Here is a 26,013-nt window from a genome sequence, read left to right on the forward strand (position 1 = left end):
TAGCTGCACTCTTTTCTGACAGTCAGGAAATGTGATAACATTTGGACTTTCTGATAGCCAAGAAAGTGTTAAGAAATGTGATAAAATTTCACCTACAAGGTTGCAGTTAACAACTTTAACATATAACATTATTTTTACTTGGCTCTATGGGAAAGAAGTTTGACATTTACACACTACCAAAATGTATTCGAGAAATTAACAAATTATAGACCCAAAAGAACTGATTATTGTCGATCTTTTTCATCTGAGCGAATATTTTTGGGGGTCAAATAGGATCTATATAAAAAGGTTTACTGTATGTTTATTGTATAAACTGGTTGTACTTACTGGATTGTTAAGATAAGTATTTTCAACTGCAGCGACTATTACAGCTTTTAAACTATACCTTCAGTCACACTGAAATACTCAATTGGACAGTTTTTTTATATGGGATTTATATGGGATGCACAAATTATATTTTATAAAAAGATTTTTATATCTGAAACAGTGTTTTAAATCTGGGCTTTTTGTGACATATTAATCGGTTTTAGAGACCTGCAATCCTGCGATGTTTAGGGCTAGAGTTTCCCAAAAAATCTTAAACATTTATAATGCAACTCATTAAGTGTACGACCTATAGACAATGGACTTACCTGGTGTTTTCTTTCTACTCCAATTTATTCTTTCAGTTACTAACTCCTTCCTATCTTCCCAACCAAACTAAAATCTACCTATCAATAAAGGTAATTCATATCCATACCCTTAATCTATCCCTGTTTTTCCTTCCTTATCAATATTGTATAAATCCAAAACAGTTACAGTGGAGGAAATAATTATTTGACCCCTCACTGATTTTGTAAGTTTGTCCAATGACAAAGAAATGAAAAGTCTCAGAACAGTATCATTTCAATGGTAGGTTTATTTTAACAGTGGCAGATAGCACATCAAAAGGAAAATCGAAAAATAACTTTAAATAAAAGATAGCAACTGATTTGCATTTCATTGAGTGAAATAAGTTTTTGAACCCTCTAACAAAAAAAGACTTAATACTTAGTGGAAAAACCCTTGTTTGCAAGCACAGAGGTCAAACGTTTCTTGTAATTGATGACCAAGTTTGCGCACATTTTGAGCTCCCTCCATAGGTTTTCTATTGGATTAAGGTCTGGAGACTGACTAGGCCACTCCATGACCTTAATGTGCTTCTTCTTGAGCCACTCCTTTGTTGCCTTTGCTGTATGTTTTGGGTCATTGTCGTGCTGGAACACCCATCCACGACCCATTTTCAGTTTCCTGGCAGAGGGAAGGAGGTTGTCATTCAGGATTTCACGATACATGGCTCCGTCCATTTTCCCGTTAATGCGAATACGTTGTCCTGTGCCCTTAGCAGAAAAACACCCCCAAAGCAAAATGTTTCCACCCCCATGCTTGACGGTGGGGACGGTGTTTTGGGGGTCATAGGCAGCATTTTTCTTCCTCCAAACACAGCGAGTTGAGTTAATGCCAAAGAGCTCTATTTTGGTCTCATCAGACCACAGCACCTTCTCCCAGTCACTCACAGAATCATTCAGGTGTTCATTGGCAAACTTCAGACGGGCCTGCACATGTGCCTTCTTGAGCAGGGGGACCTTGCGAGCCCTGCAGGATTTTAATCCATTGCGGTGTAATGTGTTTCCAATGGTTTTCTTGGTGACTGTGGTCCCTGCTAATTTGAGGTCAAATGCTTTTTCACCTTTCTCAGAATCATTGACACCCCACGAGGTGAGATCTTGCGTGGAGCCCCAGAGCGAGGTCGATTGATGGTCATTTTGTGCTCCTTCCATTTTCGAACAATCGCACCAACAGTTGTCACCTTCTCTCCCAGCTTCTTGCTAATGGTTTTGTAGCCCATTCCAGCCTTGTGCAGGTCTACAATTTTGTCTCTGACATCCTTGGACAGCTCTTTGGTCTTTCCCATGTTGGAGAGTTTGGAGTCTGCTTGATTGATTGATTCTGTGGACAGGTGTCTTTTATACAGGTGACTAGTTAAGACAGGTGTCCTTAATGAGGTTGACTAATTGAGTAGAAGTGTCTAACCACTCTGTGGGAGCCAGAACTCTTAATGGTTGGTAGGGGTTCAAAAACTTATTTCACTCAATGAAATGCAAATCAGTTGCTATCTTTTATTTAAAGTTATTTTTTCGATTTTCCTTTTGATGTGCTATCTGCCACTGTTAAAATAAACCTACCATTGAAATGATACTGTTCTGAGACTTTTCATTTCTTTGTCATTGGACAAACTTACAAAATCAGTGAGGGGTCAAATAATTATTTCCTCCACTGTATATCATTTCCTTTATGACTGAAACTATGGAAACACAAATACTGATTATGTTTAATAAAAAGAAGTTATAAAAAAAAAATATATATTTGACATTGGCTTAGGTAGAATGGTGTTATTAACTTCTTCCTTAATAATATTAGGTTTTTTAATCTATCCTTAAACCCTGAAATTGTTTTGAAATGAAATGTCTTATCTTTAGGTATTGAACAAATTGCATGTACCTGCTCCAAGCATAATATCTCATTATACCAATAATAATAATTCAGCAGTATATGCAGTGTATATGCAGCTCTGTACATTATACAATAATGGTGTAAGCAGTACAATGAATAAAAAACAAATACACAGTACCAAAGATTAAGTGGCCCATGTTGAGAGACAGAGGAGAGAGGATTTCCACAACCCACAGAGTTGTTCCTTGGGCTGCAGCCCCAATAGGCAGTTTATAGGGGGTCAGTGGAGTTTGCCCTAAGATTTACCCCCTTCCCACCTACCTGCCCCTGCTCTATGTTGTAATTGCTTGATATGGAAGTTACGTATGTATTCGCATAGGTTACATAAGCTGCGTAAGTTTAGAGGCCCAATGATCTTGCTGTGGGGCCCAATAACTAGTCAGTAGTAGTTCATAAAAATAGTAAATATAATAATGTGCTAATAAGTCAGTATTTTAATTTGGGTTAGTGGAGTTTATATGTAAGTTACTTAAGTTTCTTTAAAAAAAAACTTACGTTTTTGCATAAGTTACATACATTGCGTAAGCATAGGAGCCCAATGATGTTGTTGTGGGGCCCAATGACCAGTCATTCCCCTGTTGCAAAGTTCACGTAGAATAGTAAATAGATATATCCCAATATAAACAGCTGATGTTACTCTATAAAAAGCAGTTCATTTAAATAAATAAAACAAATAACGTCAGTCAGTTCATTTGGGGCAGTGCAAGCAGGCCCCCTTGCGGTCAAGGGGAGGGCACATCACTGCACTAGAAGAGCTGAATTTCCATTTTTCCGCCCATAGTAACAGGCCACTCAGTGGCGAGGCTCTCGCAAGGTTCTTACAGTGCGTCATAGCAGAAGTGGCCTGCTTATAGAGCTTACAGTGTTAGGGAGTGCGTATCATGCAGGAATGAGTGGAAAGGTAATAAGTGCTGCTATTCACAATGTCTGGGAACTTGACCATCAATTCCATTTTCCTTTAGATGCCCTATTAATGCTTCAAAAGGTAAGACCTGAGTTTGGGTTTTAAAACAGCTTAAGGAAGAATCAATTTGAAGAAATTCAGTGAAGAAAACCAGAGGTAAGGAGCACTAAGATACAGAGGTTTAAGATGGGGTGCTATAATGGAAGTATCAAGTGTGAAAATGTGGTGGTATAAAAGGGATAAAGGGGGGGGGGTCAGGAATGTATGGAAACAACAGCAGTGATATGTAAAGGAATAAAGGTTTTTAAATTCATGAAGGGAATGTTAGATAGAAAAGTAATTCAGCACATTGTTTAACATTTAATCGGTGAGGCCTCTGAACACCCAAATAAACCAGATCTTTTAGAAGTTGGTGGATTTATTTTGAAAAAATGCAATGTTGTCCTCTATAACATTGTTCTAAGACAGATATTCTTCCTAATGTCAGGGTTTTATTCAGGGTTTTATCTCTATTACCCATAGCCGTAGGATTTCCAGTGAGAAACCAACTGCTCAAACCAAGCACATTCTTGAAAATCAGACCAAAATCCTCAGCAGTAAAACCTATGTGCCTACAGCATCCACAGCCTTAGCAGCAACATTTAGGGATACCATCAACACCTGCATGTTTTTGGAGGAGTGGAAGAGCAAGGTGGTATAAAACAGTGTATAGCTGGAAGGCTGTTAGGACAGTATCAGATGTATCAACCAATAAGGGTTCACAGCAAAGGTCAGGAAGCCAGTCTTTGGCGAAGAACCAGAGACAGTCAAGTAAGACAGAGCAAGTGGATTAACTTTTTTTAACACAGCAAAGCTGGATTCAGCAGCACCTTCCAGGAGAGAGGAACTAAGCAACACACAAATTTAAGAAATTTATTTGGGGAACAAAATATCCAGGGCTAATATAAGTGAGGAAGAAAGACACAACTGACAAGAGTTTTAAGTCTCCCCATATTTCACTTGTTCAGATGATCAGAAGCCAAACAGGAATAAAAAACACTGAGCTGTGTAAAGAAAGTTCCCATAATGCCTCACTCCTGCACAGACACCCAGACTAAGGGGTATATTTATCATGCTGTGTAAAAAGTGGAGTAAAACATTAACAGCGCTGTTGCTTATAGCAGCCAATCAGATGTTTTGCTTTGGTCTTCTGTTGACATCAATTTGCTGATTGGTTGCTGTGGGCTCACCTATTCAAATATTTACTCAGTCACACTTACTTTACATTTTCTAGAACAGGCAGCCATCTCTAAAAAGGTATTCTCCCTTCCTTTCCCTCCTTGCTTCATACTGCACATGTGTTTCATTTCCTCCCCCCCCCTCCCCTCTGCCAGATCCGCTTCTGATTGGCTGGTGGGCATGTGTAGCTCAGAACAGGAGACAGGATCAAGTTACACACATGCTCAGAGAATAGGAAGGCTGCCACTGGCAGCTACAGGAAGGACAGAGAGATTTCAGTGATGTCACTGTAGTCTTCACACTGCTGTAGGCTGCCAGCACCATATCTCAGAGAAGCAAGTAGGGATTTGGGAATTTAGATATGCAGTAAGTACTTAAAAAGAATGCCTTTAGACTTACTTTTAATTTATATTAACCTTTCATTGTCCTTTAAATTTTGACTTGCATTCTCCTTTAAGGCACTATTGAAACAACTGAAGGTATACCTGCAGCTTGAGATTAACTCTTTAATAGCCTTTCCTTCTCCATTAAGGGTTTTGCATACTGCGGTGTGCTAATGTGCTAAAGGATTGATCTCCTTAATTTTTGTTTTTATTATTATTCAAGATTGCTATGAACTATTTATTATTGGAGGAGCATGTCTTTTGTTGCAGTGTATAAAATTTGCTGCTTTATTAACCTGCAATAGCAACTTGCTCAATAGCTTATCTAGAACATCATTTGCTTTGTATGGAAACTGGTTAGCATCTGGAATTTAATTGGGCTTTTATTAGTGGAATTGCTCTTTAACAAAATAAAAATCCTTAGTTTAACAGAAGCAGAACAGAATTGTTTTGCTGGCAAAGGCTACTACATATTTTAATGGACTTAACAACTTATATTAGCAGATTTATGCAGTGTGTAAAGAAAAAGAAATAGTGTGCAAATTGTCATTTTTCACAGCTCTAAAATGTTGGCTCTGTTGTCTGGCATAATTAAGTCAACAGTTCGCTGGTCTGTTTCCAGGCATTCTGACAAATGTAAGCTCGTTGCCATCACTAAATTAACTGGTCTTTTCCCCCACCAAGGCTTTTATTGCAGACAAGTGTTTTATTTGCCTTGGTTCTTTGTTAATACATTACAATGGATACTACATAACATGATATGATCTACAGTGTTCCATCATGGCCAGAATCATGACAGTGGGATGTTGTGATCATCCATTGTAGGTATATTATTCTTGTTTGCTTGACAACCTAGATGGCAGATAATTATGATCAGTTAGTACTGATTACTTTTTTGTTTATGTTTTATCATTAGCATATTTCATAATATACTTTAAGTGCTTGTGCAAATAATGTGTTTACAAATGGGAAAAATAGTTCCAACAGCATTGGTTTTGTTATTTACGTTAACATTCCCCCAATAGGCAATACAAATTTAGATATAGTTAGTTACCCCTAACTCTCACCACTCCAGTCACACTGTATTGCATGTCTCTGTACTCCATCTTGCTACATCAAACATAGCTTTTATTAGAAATAAGTTTAAAAGCATCATTATAAGCACATGCTTTAAAGGGGAAGGAAAGGTTAATGCACTGTCGGGGTGCCAAATGTTAGGCACCCTCCTGTGATTATAATCACTTCCTGATACCCTGCCAGTGGTCCAGTTAGCAGAAACCTGCCCCAGCATAGTTTCTATGATTGTCTTCTGCTTTATTGTTCCTCAATGGCATGCACAGTACAGTAAAAAGGTGGCTTCTTGTTTTGGAAGTTTGACTTTTGAAGGACTTGTTCCCCTTTTAAATTAACTTTTATTATTATGTAGAGAGTGATATTCTGAGACATTTATTTATGTTTTTTAATTATTTTACTATTTGTTCAGCAATTTTCCAGTTTGAAATTTTAGCTGTTACCTGGTTGCTAGGGTCCAAATTACGTTAGCAACCAGGGACTTTATTTTCAAGTGCATACTGTGTGTATATATCCTGTACAAGCTAATTGAGGATAATGGTGAATGGGGCAGTTTTTCAGTGTATTTTAGCAGGCAGAGAAATGCCTGAACAACCTTTCCTTTAATGCTATAGTTTATACAGCTTCATGTTGTAGCTCCCATCCTTCCCAGCTGCAGTCAGGTGATCCCAGTGGAGCCAATAAAAGGGCTTTTAACCTTGAAAGCAAGCACGTAGCAGATAAAAGTCAGTGACTTTGTTAAATGTATATTGAAGCAGTAGAATTCTAAATGAGATTGAGAATTTAGAACTGGCCAGACCAGGGATGACGTAGTTAGCCAGCTTGAAGTATATTGCAATATATGGACAAACAATCCCTGTTTTGCTTAAAGGGAGGGCATTTCTTTGTAGCTTAAAGGACAAGGAAAGGTTAATATAAATTAAAAGTAAGTCTAAAGGAATTCTTTTTAAGTACTTACTGCATATCTAAATTCCCAGATCCCTGCTTGCTTCTCTGAGATATGGTGCTGGCAGCCTACAGCAGTGTGAAGACTACAGTGACATCATTGAAATCTCTCTGTCCTTCCTGTAGCTGCCAGCGGCAGCCTTCCTATTCTCTGAGCATGTGTGTAACTTGATCCTGTCTCCTGTTCTGAGCTACACATGCCCACCAACCAATCAGAAGCGGATCTGGCAGAGGGGAGGGGGGGGAGGGAATGAAACACATGTGCAGTATGAAGCAAGATGGCTGCCTGTTCATGAAAACAAAAATTGTGAAGTAAGTGTGACTGAGTAAATATTTGATTTGGTGAGCCAAAAGTGTGGCGTTTTTACTAAACAATAGGAGGAACTATTGGGCAGTATGCTTTTTAAATTTTGACTTGCATTCTCCTTTAATGCACAGAATGTGCAGAGGACCTCTTGTTGCTGTTTATATGAATGTTATGGTCACAGCCTTGTTGCACCACTGTTTAAAATGTAGTGGTGAGCACAACGTCCCTTTTCTGTTAGAGAAATGCCTGAAGCCACTCTAACTTAGTGTGGAGCAGTATAAGCAGTTTAGTCTGTTTACCCACTCATGTATAACGTGCGCATACTAGGTGTAAAACATTTATTTTAGCTTTCTTTTACCATGTAGAATGGGTAAAAACTTCTTAATAATCCCTTCGATTTGTGGACATTCACTCTTATATTCTGTGTCCATAGGTGCACTAGTCACACACTAATGGCATATAAGCACCAATGTATCTTTGCAAAGGGGAAGAAGCACACCCAAGTGCCGGCAATGCCTTTTAAATCATTTATTTGCAGAACAAACAGCACAAGCTTTCAGGGGGTAACCCCTTCTTTAGGTGAAATCACCTTTGCACCTGAACAAGGGCTTACCCACGAAAGCTTGTGCTGTTTGTTCTGCAAATAAATGATTTAAAAGGCATTGCCGGAACTTGGGTGTGCTTCTTCCCCTTTGATAGATACATGAAAAAAGGCTTGGAAGCGGCTGAGGAAGTCAAGCACCCTCTGAGAGTGTGTCTGTAAGTGGTGTGCTGAAGATTGTTCTTTATGTTGATATAAGCACCAATGCCATAAATGATAATGATTGGGCCCAAGTCTGGCATGAGTACTGTTATGATTTTAGCCATTTTTTTATTTTTTTTTTAAATGACTTGCAGGGTCGCAGGGTTTAAATACATCCACTCCATAATACCATATCAGAATAAGGGTTTTATTCATTTATTTTATGGTCCAGCTGATTTAATGAATTCTTTGCCTCCCAGGCCAAAGTAACCTGGGATTTACTTTAGAGATAAGGGCAGATAAAGATGAAGTAGAATTTCCAGTAAAGTTACAGTAAATTGAATTCTGTTTGCCTGTATAAAGGTAAGTGATTATCTTTTTAGTGTGAAACACTGTGGCAGTGAAGAGCAGATAAAAAGTAAGTTGTTTTTAAACCAGATTAACCCCAGCCAGATTCCTAGCTTGTCTTTTTCATTCTTCATTCATTATCATTTACAATTGTTTTGGAGGATAATTTAAGAAATAAATGTAAAAATCAAGTCTGTTCTGGAATTCCCACAATGTAATTTCAAAGATTTCACATACAAAACAACTACAGCATTTCAAAAGGTACAGTAGTGATAAAAGATAATATATTGGTGTCCTGGCTCCTGCAGAGGGTGAGTATAAAGGCCACTCTTAAGGTGGCCATACACGGACCAATTCTAGCAATATCGTTCCCTTAGACGGCTCATTGATGAGGTCCCCAAACCGACTGGGCCCATTGCCTACATTTGCCCGATATTGCCCACCCGAAGGTGGGGATATCGGGAGAAGATCCGCTTGCTTGGCAACCTCGCCAAGCGAGCAGATCTTAACGTGTATGGTCACCTTTAAAATAAAAACTCTTAATAGGGCTGATTCGCCTTTACATTATCTTTTAGTATAGTATAGAATGCCCTATATTGCTAGCAACTTTGCAGTTGGTCTTCATTATTTATCTTTTATTTTTTTCAAATTATTTGACTTATAAGACCCTAGCAACCAAATAGCTGCTAAAAAACTGGAAAACTGCTGAACAAAAAGCTAAATAACTGAAAAACCCCCAAAAAATAAAAAATGAAACTAATTGCATGTTTTTTCAAAATATCATTGTCTATGTCATACTAAAAGTTAATTTAAAGGTGGTCAACCCCTTTAATGCTTATAAGCAATGCATTTACCTATCTAGTTTACTCAAAAAAGTGATATCAAGTTATTAGTTTAGTTAACTGTTAATAATGATGGCCATTCATTGGTCAGTGGTATAAATGCCAAGTAAATAGTATCCAGCAGCATAACTTAATGTGCAAATTCTATTTTGCACTGTTAGTATAATTATATACCTGAGCACTTGTAAAGCAAAGGAATGACTGACCTCTTGAGTAAATGCTTTAAACTGCCCTAGTATCCTGTATTTATTATATAGAGCTAAGCAGCTCAGAAGATTGAAAAACAAAATTGAAAGGAGAAAAAATATTTGGAAAACTTATCTTGGCATTTATGGACACTTTTAATATATACAGAAGAGGTTTGTGGGTGAGTACAATAAATGTCATAAATGAAACAGCTGCAAAACTGATGGCAAAGATGTGCATCTCACAATGAAATATAGCTCATAGGTTACTATTACACTGTGAATTGTGTTTGAACTGTTTAAGACCTGCTTGGTGTATCTTATCTTTATTGACTTATGTTCAATAAGAAGTTACATTACATATAGTTACATAGTTACATAGGGTTGAAAAAAGACCTGTGTCCATCAAGTTCAACCCATCCAAGTAAACCCAGCACACCTAACCCACACCTACCAATCTATACTCACATACATAAACTATAAATACAACCACTAGTACTAACTGTAGATATTAGTATCACAATAGCCTTGGATATTCTGATTGATCAAGAACTCATCCAGGCCCCTCTTAAAGGCATTAACAGAATCTGCCATTACCACATCACTAGGAAGGGCATTCCATAACCTCACTGCCCTCACCGTGAAAAACCACCTACGCTGCTTCAAATGGAAGCTCCGTTCCTCTAATCTAAAGGGGTGACCTCTGGTGCGTTGATTGTTTTTATGGGAAAAAAGAACATCCCCCAACTGCCTATAATCCCCTCTAATGTACTTGTACAGAGTAATCATGTCCCCTCGCAAGCGCCTCTTTTCCAGAGAAAACAACCCCAACCTCGACAGTCTAACCTCATAGTTTAAATCTTCCATCCCCTTAACCAGTTTAGTTGCACGTCTCTGCACTCTCTCCAGCTCATTAATATCCTTCTTAAGGACTGGAGCCCAAAACTGCACTGCATACTCAAGGTGAGGCCTTACCAGGGACCTATAAAGGGGCAAAATTATGTTCTCATCCCTTGAGTCAATGCCCTTTTTTATACAAGACAGCACTTTATTTGCTTTAGTAGCCACAGAATGACACTGCCTGGAATTAGACAACTTGTTATCAACAAAAACCCCTAGATCCTTCTCCATTAAGGAAACCCCCAACACACTACCATTCAGTAGATAGTTGCGTTTATATTATTCTACCAAAGTGCATAACTTTGCACTTATCAACATTGAACCTCATTTTCCAGTTTGCTGCCCAGTCGCTCTGCAAAGCGGCAGCATCCTGCATGGAACTTATAGTTTTGCACAATTTAGTGTCATCAGCAAAAATAGAAACAATACTGTCTATGCCCACCTCCAGGTCATTAATAAACAAGTTAAACAGCAACGGCCCAAGGACTGACCCCTGCGGTACTCCACTAACCACACTGGTCCAATTAGAAAATGTTCCATTTACAACCACTCTTTGTACTCTATCCTTCAGCCAGTTCTCTATCCAATTACAAATATTATGTTCTAGGCCAATATTCCTTAATTTGATCATTAACCTTCTGTGAGGTACTGTATCAAACGCTTTAGCAAAGTCCATATGCTGTCCACTGGAGCAAAATAAGTTGACGGTTCTCTGACAAGTTAACTTTTAGTACATTATACAATGGCCAATTCTTAGCAATTCCTCGACTGGTTTTCATTTTTTATTTGTTATGGTTTTTTTAATTATTTTCCTTTCTTTTCTGACTTTTTTAAGTTTTCAAATGCAGGTCACTGACCTGGCAGTCCATAAACTATTGCTCTGTGATGCTACAATATTATTGTCATTTTATTACTTATATTTCTGTTCAGACTCTCTCCTATTCATAGTCTAGTCTCTCATTTAAATCAGTGCCTGGTTACTAAGTTAATTTGGACCCTAGCAAGCAACTAGCTGATGAAATTCCAAACTAGAGAGCCACTGATGAATTTTAACTCAAAGCTGCAGCAAAAAAAAAATTCACAGAGTGAAGAAAGTCATGGTCATGTCAAAAAAGTTGTGGTCTCTTAAAAAAAAATTGTGTGTGTTTTGCTACATTTTCGGTGAAGCGAAACGGGACATGTGCATTCATCACTACTCATCATACTAAAAGTTTATTCAAAGATATACAACCCCTTTAATACTTTCATGATTTTGCAAAACATAATTATAATAATTACATTAATAATTATATGCAAAGGAACATTTGTTTGTATTCTGCATTTTTCCCAATAAGAAATTTTTTTACATCCCCTCATTAATTTATTTTTCAAAGACCTGTTGTAATTTAGCCTAGGCATTGTTCTCAATATGCAGAATGAGCAGATGGATTTTGACTAGCGGTCAAATGACACAGCATTCAGACTGCCAGCTACACTTAAATGTATTATTGACAAAGACTGACATACTCAAAGCAATACAAATTCTTATTTGGCTTACAACAAGGTTTGAAAGCTAATTTGCACATGCTGGAGAAGGAAAGTACTGCTGAAACGACCATAAGCTACTAATTTGTAAAATATTGGCAGCACAGTTGACAGGTCGGCTTGAAATACGTGTAAATCTTCAGTCAAACTGGGCTCAACAGAACGTATTTAATTTATTCAGGAAAGTCATCTTCATATGGCCAATACTACTTAATTTACTAGACTAGGAGAAGATTTGATCATCATTATCAACAAAACTCAATACCAAACAAACTGTCAAATGCTGTTTTCAGTACATTTCTGCGTGGGTTTCCAATGGCCTTTTCTGAGATTTCATCCAAAAGAGCAGGCTCTTTTATTGCCCCCTGGAATGCACCAACTGAGGCATGATTTCACCATCTGTTATTTCTTTTAAATTTAATAAAATCATTGTTCGTAACTTAATTTGTAATGCTTTAGGATTTAGTAAATTGGATGGTTTTGTTGTGTATTTATTGGTCTTATCAAAAATATTATTTGTGTCTGCCAGAAGAAAAAGCAAATTCAAGTAACATTATATTTCTTCTCAGCATAAAGAATCACAAAACAGCTGGGCATCTAAATTGTCTTAAAAATGTATACAATCCAAGCTATTCCAAATGCTCTCTTGGTAATTTTACCAGATGCTCACTAGAATGCAACATAAGTAACTTGCAAAGTACATTTCCATCTCTGAAGAATCAGCTTGTCAGAATTTACATAATCAATGCGTGAAGCAGTCTAGGGGCAGCATGGCTTCATACATACCAGTATCAATGGCATAACTATACCATGTTTAATTGCAGCATAGTACAGATTGTCTTTTTCATGCTACGTATCTCTTATGCTTGCCATCATAACAAACAAATGCTAAATTTCGACAGAAAATCTTTCTGCATAAATCCAATCAAATTACATCTTAACACAATATGCTCTATTGTTTTACATTTAACTACCATTACCGCGGCTCTTCTGTTGTCTTAGTATAATAGAAATTATTCAAAGCAAATTCATTTATCATAAAGTATAATTAGATGCTAATTACATTCTCCTAATTACGTTTGAGTATGTACCCATGGATGATTCATGTTTAATAATTCTGTAGGCACCCTCTCAGTGTTTTCAGTTCATTGTACTGTAAGTCATTGTCACTATGCATAACTGTCATGAAGCTGAAGTATTAGAAACCATTGTTAGTCTAAAGATTTAGCAAAATTGGCAGAAGTCACCTCTCCCAAAATAGAAAGCATTCTTTACACTGTCGTAGGATATAAGACACCTACTGTGTGGAAATATGTATACTGGATATAAGAGGAAATATAATTTCCACATATATTATTTTTCTATAATGACTGCTTTACCACTGAATAATGCCGGTGTGTTGCTGCAGCAATGAGAAAGGCAATATGCATTATCACCAAGGATGATATGTTTTATTCATGTTAACTAACATCATAAGCCCCTAATACACTCACACCCTCACACAGCTAAGTATTTTTAAATTTTGAGACAAAATAACCCTTCAACTCACAAAGGGAGTAATTTACAAAGATTCAGGGCACAAGTGCTAAAGCACTAAGGGAAAAAAAAGCTCTGGCTGCATCGAGCAATGCCTGTGTATCCCCCTTTCCCTCATGAATATAATCCTGCAGATCATAGGCTGTGCTTTCTATAAAAAAAAAAAAAAAAACATGGCAGTCCGAACCATTTTTGCAGTTGGCACCCTGCCCCACACTAAATAACCCCATGTCTGTTGCCATATGTTAAACGGTTGTAGATTGTGAATCTACAGGATTATTATGTATCGAAGTATACAGTATTATTTTGTTAATAAGAAGACCTGTATTGGCTTTGTTTAAAGGAACAGTAGCACCTAAAATGTAAGTGTTTTAAAGTTATTAAAATATAATATACTGTTGTAAAAGTTGTGTTTTGCTGCAGAAAGGCTGCTATAGTTTATGTAAAAAAGCTGGTGTATAAGCCATGCGGGCAGGAAAAAAAGGAAAAATTACCATATTAGCTCTGTATAATACAATCTTTTTTTATCTACTATGTAACCTGTGCCATGTAGCCTTATTTCAATGTGTATAGCTGCCTCCATGGCTACACTGCAGCTTTGTTTATATAAACTATATAGTGTTTTTGAAGCTAACACACAACTTCAACCAGTGCAGGGAACAGTAAATTATTTTAATTACTTTTATACATTTTCATTTTTTGGTGTTACTATTCCTTTAATATACTGAATAATAAATTGCAACAAGTCAGAAAAACATAGCTTTCATAAAGAATCAGCACTACACAATGGAACTGCTTTTGGGCAGCTATTGTTTCTGCATAATTATTTAGATTGTAAGCTCTACGGGGCAGTGACCTCTATCCTCTTTTCTCTTTGATTCTTAACTAATTGCAACGGTTCCTTATTATTATGATTATTTATTTGTATTTATTGTTATACTTTGTATTTATCTTTTATTATTTTAAAAAACCCTGTTGTAATAATCTATTCTACGGTACAGTGCTTCATACATAAGTAGCGAATTATACATAAATATATACATAAATATTATTCAATATTATGTTCTATGATTTGACTTTTTTCTTCTTGGGTGCTTCTCTCATGTCTACCTCTAGGTGGGGCAAGGGATCATATATAGCAATTCAATTGATTTTTAAATTAGTTTTGATCTATGCAATGCTGAAATCTTCTCCAGTCTTCCGGGTGCCAGAAACAATTGTCTCTTACTGAATATAATGTGCTTGGGCTAAAGTTCCCACTGCCTCTCACTGTATGTATTTTGGGTTAAGGTTCCCAATGCTCCTCACTACATTATAAACCTTTTGTGATCGCTCTACTATAAACAGAGAACAACCCAAGTGGCTGTGTAGTAAATGTACAGTATATTAATCTTTCAGATAAAGTGTGCTGATCTTGATTAAATTTGTACTTAGATGCCCTGACACAAACCTTAAAGGCAAAGGAAGAGTTGAAATCACTGGCGGGGGGTACCAAAAGTTAGGCAGCCCCCAGTGATTGTATTTACTTACCTTATCTCCCAGTTCATGGTATGAACACCATACTGGGGTCCTCTTCCTTCTTTTTTCTTCATGCCAGTGAGCATGCACAGTAATGTGAAAAACTGAACCCCAAGCCCCGGGGTAGTAAGGACAAATAAGGGTTGATTCACTAAAGTGTGATAGCACTTATCGCATGCTTTTTTGCTTTAAAGTTGATGCGAAAAAAGTGCGTGATATAAAGTATTAAGGCATGCGTTAACCGAATGCGTTAATTTTACTGCATTGCGTCAATTCTCGCACAGAAATAATACTAACGCATGATTCACAAACACTTAGACGTGCTAAATACCGCATTAGTCTATGCGAAAATTAACACCTACTTGGGGCAGGCGGTAATTATAGAAAAGTACAGTTCATGAGCTTTTGGCAACACAATATGGACTTTGCAGTGGGATTTATTCAAGTATGTGTTGGCCCTAGAGTGATGTAGCCTCCAGTTTGCAGGGAAATGGTCATTTAAAAAAAAAAAGTATTTTTATGAACGTAATGGTGTGGATGGCTAATATGGCGTGCGCGCGATAAGTAGCGCACATGTGTTAATTAGCGCGTGCGTCAAGTAGAGCGTGCTGTGTTAATTAGCGTGTGTTGCATCAAATACCGCATGAAAATAGTCTTTGCAAGTTAAATAACGCAAACAGCACGCGTCTAAATTAACGTAAATATGCGTTTTGCACTTTGACGCGAAAAATAAGACGCGATAACATTTTTAACGCTTGCTATAAATATCGCTCGTTTTATCACACTTTAATGAATCAACCCTATGGTGATGAGCGAAAATTTCCAGTTTCGCTTTTGCCAAAAAACGTTTCAAAAGATTTGCGAAACGGCAGAAAATTAGCGGAAATGCAAACATGTCGCTTGTCAAAAAAATGATGCACGCGACTTTTTCTGACGTTTTGCAAGAATAAAATAAAGCTATAAACTTATTATTACACAGTTTTCAAATATCAGCACTTATTTCTCTGAATGCAGTGTTGCTTATTGTTACATATTCTGTGCAATATTTGAGCTCTGTTATATTTCAGTTAAATAGGCATCACATGGATTGTCCACTCACAAGAGCCTGCACTGACATGCAGATAAATCCATAATCAGTTTGCTACAAACTAAACTTAATTCATTAAACAGTTTTTAAAATTACCATTTCTTACACATATATCTGATTTGTTACTTTTCGTTTATGGCTATTTTAATGCACTGGCATTACAAAAAGAAGCATATTTTACAGATTATACAAATAAATGAAATAAAATGCATTTAATTAAAATGAATTACTTATAACTGTATTCTGGTAAAGTCTACTGTTTTGCACAGTGTGTTTCTTGATACTCATCTTCTAGAAACAATAAAGGGGATATAATTATAATCTTTTTTTGACATTCAGAAATATATTGGGAAACTGCCAGTCAAGAGCTGAAAAGCATTAAATAGATTTGGTTGCTTTGTGAAGACTTCTGTTGTGTGAATATAGTCATGATAAGCCCTAATACTTTTGCAGAGTGACATACTATTTCAGACTACAAACATACCAGTTATGTCTGGTCTTTATCATTGTTGAATTGGATACATATTTTGCTTAGAATGTAATTAGGTGAAAATAAAAGGACTTATTGAACAGTTCTTGGCTTGGGTTATTTTTACATTTAAGAATAATTACAATAGAGAACAAACAATTGAAAAATAACCTTTTAGAGCTTTACTACATTAATTAAATATTTTCAGGCATTTTTATACCTGAATTGACTTCAAATGACTGCAATGCACTTTTAACAACAGAATTTACTTGTTTAGAAAATCCAATAAAGATATACATACATACATATAGAAGCTAGATATAAGGGAAGGCTGTTTAAAGAGGGAGCACTTTTGTTAGGTTTCTCAGTGAAAATGGCAGATAAAGGAAATATGAATTATCACTAGCACCCTAAATTAATTGTACTTTGATTGTTGTGCCTGTAAGATAACAATTACATATGCTAATGTATAATTGTAACCAACACAAAGAATACTGCCACTTTGATCTTCATTATGGAAACTCTAGCCATTACATGACACATACGACACATATTCCTTTAAATGAACAATTTTATACATTCTCGTGTAGGCTCCATAGTGATTTAAATAAATATATAAAAAGGCTGTTCCCTACTGAAATGTCAGCAAAGCAGTCTAGAGGACTGGTGCCTCTACTCAATGCAGATAGTATTTTTCTGCTTGTCTGCTTTCAGATTGCTTAACTCTCCTAGTACTGCTCTACTTTCTGTACCTGCCCAAGTGATAGTTGAATCTTAGATTCCTGATTCCTCCATGTTAAAGCAGGGATCTGCAGTTCTGACCTCTAAAATAATTTGATTTGGTCCCATCTAGAGTGTTCACAGTTCCTTGAGACATGGAAAGTGGCATATATAATTACACTCTAGTGCAGTAAATCATTGACCTGGAACTACACCCCCTTGTGAAAAGTGTGGTTAAGTCTAAAGCCTTCCTTCACAAAATTAAAAATGTATTTAATACTCCCTGCTGTTTCTCTAATGCCACAATTATAGATTTTGGTGGGTTGCAAAACAAGGCTCTGATCAAACATTTTGTAATGTATAACTTTTTATTGAGAAAGACACAAGGTTTCAGCAGTCTAAAGACTACTATAACTATACTATACTATAACACGAAACCTCGTGTCTTTCTCAATAAAAAGTTATACTTACCTTACACAATGTGCACCCTGTGATATGACTATAGTGTGGGTTTCTTTCTACCACATTTTGTAATGTCTCTCAGATCTTAAGTATAAGTTGTCTGCCCTAGTGATGAGCAAATTTTTTCACTAGGCATGGATTTGCAGTGAATTTCTGTATTTTGTCTTTGGCAAATTATTGCGCAAAACTTCGGCGAAAATGTGGCGCGAAAAAATTTGTTGTGCATCAAAAAAAGTTGTGGCCACAGGAAAATAGATGTGGTGGCATCAAACTGGGCGCGGATGTGTCAAAAAAACAACGTGCACATCAAAAAAGTTGTGTGGCATTGATTTTTTGCTGATTCGCTCATCATCATCTGCCCTTTCTAAGGAAGAGACAATGTGAGAGATACTGCTGTCCCTTGATCCCTATTGCTACCTTCTCCCCTGAGGCCACTACATAGCCCCTCTGAATTACCACAGTAAGTACTCATTTGCATATTTGTTAACAGGTACTCAAAACACTGTATAAGAACAGGTTAAAGACCAGCAACTTCTACCACTAGAAATAAGAATAATCCCCCACTATGGCCTTAACCAATTTCATTGATACCATCCTTCTTCCTCTTCTATTGTTTCCCTTTTTCCTTTGTTTGCTTTCTCTGTGTTACCACTGAAGTTCAGTTAATGAAACATTTAAGAACAGTGAAAAAGGAAACAGACATGAGAGATCCTTTGTGCTTTGAATACAAATCTCTAAATGTGCCTTTTACATTGCCAGTTTATCAAATACAAACAGCCTCATTATAAGAAACACATAGGGCCTCATCTGTGAATTGAAATGCTGCATGCTAAGTGCAAAAAAATGCATTTTGCATGCTGTGTTTTAGTGTGTTGGTCAGTGGTTGATTTAAAGCAGGGGGAGACACTTAGGCATACCTCCCTCCCATTTCGTACTTTATGCTTTATTCAGACGTGCAAGGTAGAGAGTGGCAGAAGGCACATGCCACACTGGCGCCCTGTCCTTACCGCCTTCTCCTAGGCAACTTCTAAGGACAGGGTTGGGGTAAGCCTCCTAAAATTGCTGTTTTGTACAGAGCACTGGATTTTTGATGGCACTCCAGAGCAGGTAGCCCACAAGTGCTGCTAAATTAGCGGGTTGAACGGGTGACGCCCTATTATTTTAAACAGAAATGCTCTTGGCTTTCTCACTTTTGGTGTTCCTAAAACAAGACTTTCTCATTTCCTTTCTGAAAATGTAACAAGTGTTTCCAGCAGTATTTCTAATATAGGCCCCTCCCATCCATATGTAAAACAATGTTATTAGGACAGATTGTTTGCAACCCAGTGAGATCACATTTAATGCCTATATGTCTTAATTTTGTCAATCAAAGCAAGAATTAATATTAAACCATAGAGTATTAGGATTTACTCCATGCTTGACTAAAGAGAAAACACTGATTTTAGGAAATAACTTTCCTCTAGGTATACCATACCAATCATATTAAATATATTTAATGATAACAGACTCTTTATTAAAGGTTCGCTAAGCAATTTCTAACTGCAAGGATCATATTATCATAGATGTGGTCATTACAAATATATATATATATATAGCTATATCACAGCTGATTTGTAGATGAAATGTTTTTAAATTCACTCTAAGCACGGCTTACCACTCTTATATGAGGTAAATATGTGATTTTGCAGTCTTCTGACACTGTAATTTAAGATGACAATAAGAAGTGAGCTGTATAATTTTCTTGCATGTGATATTCCCTTTGGACCTTGTCATTTCAAGATCATCTTCTCAGGCTGTCATGTTCTTCAAGGTGTGAAAGTGAGATTACAGTAAGGTCAGAATATTTTCATAGCAGGTCGAGCATTAAACATGTTAGTAATGGAACACCAGAATCAAAATTCAATTACTCTAACTGCCGTTTTTATAAAGAGAAATCTGAAGCAATTAAACAATTTTCAAAATGAAAAGGGAAAAGAAAATAGCATTACTGCTTTTGAAAAAAGGAAAAAGTTAAAGTCAATAGGGGACATTTACTTGGACCCCTGATTGAAGTGCAAGAGCACCTTGGGGGCAAAAATTACTCATTGGTGATTATTCAAAGAGCAATTCTGTCCAGGGTCTGGCTGCACAGTCAGTGGGTACAAGGGCATAGAACCTTGCATGCTCCCTTGCATTTTGCTTAGTAGGCCATGAGAGAACCCCAGAGGACTTGCATTAAAGTCTGAGACTCTACAGGTGTTTTCAGATAAGGGATCTAGTTAACCTTTATGGTTAAATGTAACCTTTAAAAGTAGAGTGGGTTATTTTCTGTCTGTTTTTGAATAACCATAATTCATACAAATTTCCATGAATGGCACAAGTGCCCCTCTCATGTCAAGAGTTCCCCTATTATTGGGCCATATATTTTGCATTTACCCTCACACTCGGGTAAAACTATTTTATCTTCTCTATTTATCGGGTACACTAGTATTTCTGTTATGGAAGAATACAGTCACTTGGTTACAGGATTATCAAACATGGATATGTGCTAAAGAAGCGTTCATGATACTAACATAAGCAAGCTGATCCTGACATTACAGTTAACAGCGTGCTTGAAATCCACAGCAAAAGTTAATGGTGCCACTCACAAATATATCTGTGCTATACATATTAGTGAAGAGTCACTTCAGCAATGCGTTGAAGTACTTATGTTCAAATACATACTTGAAAGTCAATACAACACCATGTCGATGGTAATTGCATGGCATTTGTCATCCTTGGATTCATACACCATGTAGTCACAAACTAGACAGCACATATCATATTTCCAGTCTAGAATTGAAGCATGCGATTATTATAGATTCACAAAAATAAAGCTATATATATTATGTTGTAATTTTTATTTGACATCGTTAAACAAAATCCATTGAGTGGCAAAATGGTACCAAATAATTTCAAACAGTTGTTTTCTCTTACTATGCAAATTACAGTAGCTCAGAAAATGCTAGCTTCAGGTCATTGATTATGGAATGCCTGGATGTTCATTGCCTAAATTATAAATACCTTGAGGTTGTTTTCTATGTTGCCAGTGACTCTAAAATGTATATAGTGACAGTTGAGTGCACATCCTAAAAAATATTACATTGGTAGATGCCATTTAGAGCCCTTTAGTGAGTCAGCAACCCCCTACCAGTGGGTAAATGTCTCAGGTTAGGTCTGGTAGACCATTTAGCTTTACTTCTCATAATACAGGCTTCCCTTCCATCATTTGGCCTCAGTTCACACTTGGCTTTATGATATATCACTTTTAGGTAACAGGTTAGGCTGAGAATAAGCTTTACCGAACACTATCACCTGCACAAGTATATACTGTCACGGGAAAACATAAAACGCATCAGTTAATAGAGCTTTTCTAGCAGAATTCTGTATTTGTATCATTTTCACAGATTTTTTTATATTTTGAAATTTCACATGGGGCTAGCCATGTTCTTCACTTCCTAGGGTTCCACAGCCATGTGACTTGTTTTTTGCTAAACTTCAGTCAATCTTTACTGCTTTTCTCGCAAGTTGGAGTGATAACTCAGCCCTTCCTTCTCCCCCAGCAGCCGATCAGCAGAACAATGAGAAGGAACAGCAGCTCCCTGACACCTGTATTGCTAAAAGTTATTTATATCAGAATAACACTCAATAGTAAGAAATCCAAGTCTGGCTTGGGACTCCTCCAGTTACATGGGAGTAGGGGAAACAATAAGTTACCTGAAAGTAGTTGAAGGTGGGTTTTATGTATTGACCTTTAAAACTCACATTTTGATAAATCTGCCCCTTAATGTTTAAATTATTGTTTAGTAGATTTAAGGTATGGAGATCAAAATTAAAGAAAGGTCCCTTTTCCAGAAAGCTCCAGGTCCCAAGCATTCTGGATAACAGGTCCCATACATATATAAATTCATCACTCACAAGGTCAATTTAGATTTACCAGTACAACTCAAATAGTGAGGCACAACAGTAATGAAATACATTTCAGAGAGTGGGAATATCCCCAGAAGGGCTGGTGATAAATGCAAGGCGCAACTGAGATTGGAAATTGCAGACTAAATTCAATGTGACCAAACTGCAACACTGTGCACTTGTGCTACAGACACAAATTTTTGAGTCCAATGTGCAGAACAAATTGTGGAGAGCACAAAGGATTTTGTGTGAAAACATAATTATAAAATTATTCTGACCCACCTAATTCTTTGAGAAATTTTTGCACAAACAGCCAAAAAAAAAAACAGTGGACCCAAAGAATGGAAAAAGGAATACACCCCAGCAACAGCTATCTGAAATGATATGACTGTGTGTAAAGATGAGTAGGTATATTCATTGTCCTCTTTTACATTATTTTTATCTTTCCTCTTTAGTACAATAAGAAAGTGAAATTCCCAGTGTCACTGCCCATTATCAGTGAACATGCTGATTGCAGTTTAACATGGATACCCAAATAATTATTTTTTTAGATATGCATATTCACAAATAAATTTTACTCCCCCCTCCTTTTTGTTAATGATGTCTCTGTTTTTTTTATATGCATTATATGGAACAACACACTGTGGGACAGATTTATTAATCTTTGAATGTGAAAAAAATACAGCCTTGATTAATCAGAACTAAACCGCGATCAATATAAATATATATTATAAACTGTGATTGCTGAAAAAAGAAGAACCTTGAATCTAATTTTGCTTAGGAGAACTAAAGCTGTTTTAATAAATAATGTTTCTCAATAACCCCCCAAAACACATCATGAAAAATAATATATTGCCCACATTGCAGCTTGAACGATTTTGTCAAAAGTGGAGTTAGCTGGCTCCATTTTATTTTTGATCACATAATTTTCCCTACTTTCTCTGTCGTGATGTGCATGTGCTTTCTCAAGTCCTCCCCTGCTATTCTGTTAAAATATTGTGTTTAGAATATAAACACTGCTTTTTTTTTATCCTGCTCCTCTGCTTGCTGCTGCGTTATAAAAACAACAGGTGAGGAACTGGAAAGCAGAGTGTGTCCCTATACCAACAAGAGGGACATCATCATTCTTATGGGTTACGCAAACGAGACAGGCAGGGCAGAGAGCATAGTCGGAGGGTGATTCGATTGTCTGGGAAGGCTTAGGGATTGTACTGATGAGCCTTTGTTCCTGCGCTGCCCTGCAGTGGCGTTCTACGTTCCATCACAGGGGAGCGCAGGAAGGAGCACACACTATTCTGCCTCATAGGGCTGTACTAACACAGGCCCGTGTAAGCGCTGAATGCAGCAGCTGCAGTTGCATTTCAATGACCCAAAGATGACCAATGATCACAATGCCCCAGGAATACCAAATCTTTCAATGAAGCTGTAGGTTTTTTTTTTATATTATTATTTTTGTAATTTTTTTTTATGTGCTGTTAAATAGTGATCATTGCACAATTAAAAATGTTAACAAAATATATGTAACAGTGTTTTGCAGTTATTTAACTTTCTCCCCAATTAACCTATGTAACCTGTTTCAACTATAAAGCAATTATTTATCAGTCAATTTAATTAAGTTTAAAACTATAGGGACTATTCAAAACTATAGGGACTATTTGGTCTCATCCATTGGTAAAATAATAAGTCTACAAATCAGCTCATAATTTTACAAAGTAAGCACCTAGGTATTAAGGAATATATAGTTTGGAGGACAGGTGTTACTAGTGTCTGCTTAGCAATAATCAATCAATCCATAATTAACTGAGATTAAATGAAGTGCCACAAACAGTGCATGGAGCATTTAGCTTAACATGCTACCTCACATTTTCAATCATTGTAATAAATGGGGGTCAAAGCAGTTGAAAACAAAAAAAGTTTCACAGTGTAAACCTGGTTACTAAAACCAATACGGGAGGTCAAGAGCCTCCAAATATGGTTTAATTATCTATAACAGTAATCCTCATTATGATTTCTTTTTTTTTTTTTTTCATTTCAGATTATGCATTTGGTTCTTTTGATTTCAGTACATCTCAGTGTGCAGTATTCTGAATAAATATCTGGGGCTACCATAACATCATTATATTCTGCTTAAAAAAAGAACTGTTATGCTGTGAAAGCTTATCGCCTTAGTTAACCAATAAAGTTATCACCTTTGCATTGCCTTTGTTACATTTTCACCTCAAAAGTGTTAGTTTTTTACATACTGACTGATTAACCCAGTACAACACTTTGCTTTCTTTTTTTTATAAAAAAAAAAAGTTGACCATGTCAAACATTCCATTTTTTAGTAATTGCTTGCAAAGTGAGGTGAAAATATGTAATTGGGAGAAATAAAGTCTAATAAAAGAGCATCACAGATTTTGAAATCGTAATTATTTCAGCAGTAATAAAGTTATAAAGATCTGCATGACCTGTCTTTTTTCTCCCTTTTCTCTTATGTAACATTGCTTTTTAACACATTGCTTATTCCTCAGTTTAAATGGAATTCAGTGTCATTGTGATGCCCCGTGGAAGAAAACCACAGTTAAAGGTAGAAGATAATGAATACAATGTGAATGAATTCAAGTTCACAGTATGCAAATAACCAGCTGTCTGTGAAAGGAAGAAAGAAAGAAAGTAAGTTATCTTTTTATAAATTAGGAGAATTTGATTAGAAATGTTCAACTGAACATTTAGGGCAGGGATCCTCAACCTTTATAATCCATGAGCAAATGTAAAAAGAGTTGGGGAGTATGAAAAATGTTCATAAGGGTGCCAAAGGGCTGTGATTGGTTATTTGGTAGCTCCTATGTTGACTGGCACCCTAAATAAGGCTCACTTTGGCAGTATAGCTGGTTTTTATGCAACTAAAACTTGCCTTCAGTCCAGGAATTAAAAAATAAGCACCTTCTTTGAGGCCACTGGGAGCAACATCCAAGGGGTTGGGGAGCAACATGCTGCTCACGAACCACTGGTTGGGGATCACTGATTTAGTATGTTGCTTGTTCGATTTATTTCAATAGAACCCTTTTCTTCCCCTCCCATGCACACACTTTCCACATACCATGAGCACCTAGGGAACAGTCCACTAAGCAGAGAGAAGGATATAAGGGGTCTAGTGAGCCCAACCTTTTGGAAAAGGACATTACATGATTTTAAAGGTATAAAAAGATATTATACCCATGAAAGTGAATTGAAATATGCATTTTAACTGCTTAATAAATTACCATAACACTCAGAGCAATCAGTAGAGTAATTCTGTTTGGGGGCAAGAACATCAAGGAAAGTGTAATGTGTTAGTTAATGGACACTTCTACATGGATAGAAACTACAGTAAATATATTGCTTGTTGGAACACCCTTTTTTTTTTTTTTTTTTTTAGAAATTATGCTTTATCACAACCACAATTGAAAACTAGTAACCCTTAGGGCTCTGGCACACGGGGAGATTAGTCACCCGCGACAAAACTCCCTGTTCGCGGGCGACTAATCTCCCCGAGTTGCCTTCCCCTGCCATCCCACCTGCGAAAATGTAAGTCGCCGGTGGGATGGCACACGCGGCGGCGCAATTTCGCGCAAATCGCCGAAAAAGCCTTCGCGAGGCAACTTCGGCGATTTGCGCGAAATCGCGCCGCCGCGTGTGCCATCCCACCGGCGACTTACATTTTCGCCGGTGGGATGGCAGGGGAAGGCAACTCGGGGAGATTAGTCGCCTGCGAACAGGGAGTTTTGTCGCGGGCGACTAATCTCCCCGTGTGCCAGAGCCCTTAATAGAAAAAGTCTTGCTCAATCAGTTAGTAAACATCAAGTAAATAATTTACAATAAAACAGGCAAATCACTAGTAAGATTGTTAGAAGTTGAGGTTTCTTACTCAGGCTTAGATTGAACCCACCAAGCTGTTGTCTATGCACATTAATCCCTTTAGCAGCCAGAAAAGCATACATACCTACTTAGTCAGCATGGACATACTCTTTCCATCAGCAAGATACAAAAATGGGGGGAACTGATGCATTTGCAGTCAAAAGTTCTGCTGGACTCACTGGTAATATTTAAACAACTTATATATTAAAGTTCCAACATGGCTAACTTTGTAAAGACATTTGCAGGAAGGATGTATATCCAACCATAGAGAACAAGCAGAAATGAAGCTAGAAAAGCACATCCATTAACAGAATATATATTAAAGAGATACTTAAAAGAGTACAGGTATGCAACCCATTATCCAGAATGCTCGTGACCTGGGGTTTTCCGTATAAGGGATCTTTCTGTAATTTGGATCTCCATACCTTAAGTCTACTAAAAAATCATTTAAAAATTATATAAACCCAAAAGGAGTGTTCTGCATCCAATAAGGATTAATTGTATCTTAGCTGGG

The sequence above is a fragment of the Xenopus tropicalis genome, chromosome 2 (assembly GCF_000004195.4).
Source record: "Xenopus tropicalis strain Nigerian chromosome 2, UCB_Xtro_10.0, whole genome shotgun sequence".
NCBI classification, from domain to species: domain Eukaryota; kingdom Metazoa; phylum Chordata; class Amphibia; order Anura; family Pipidae; genus Xenopus; species Xenopus tropicalis.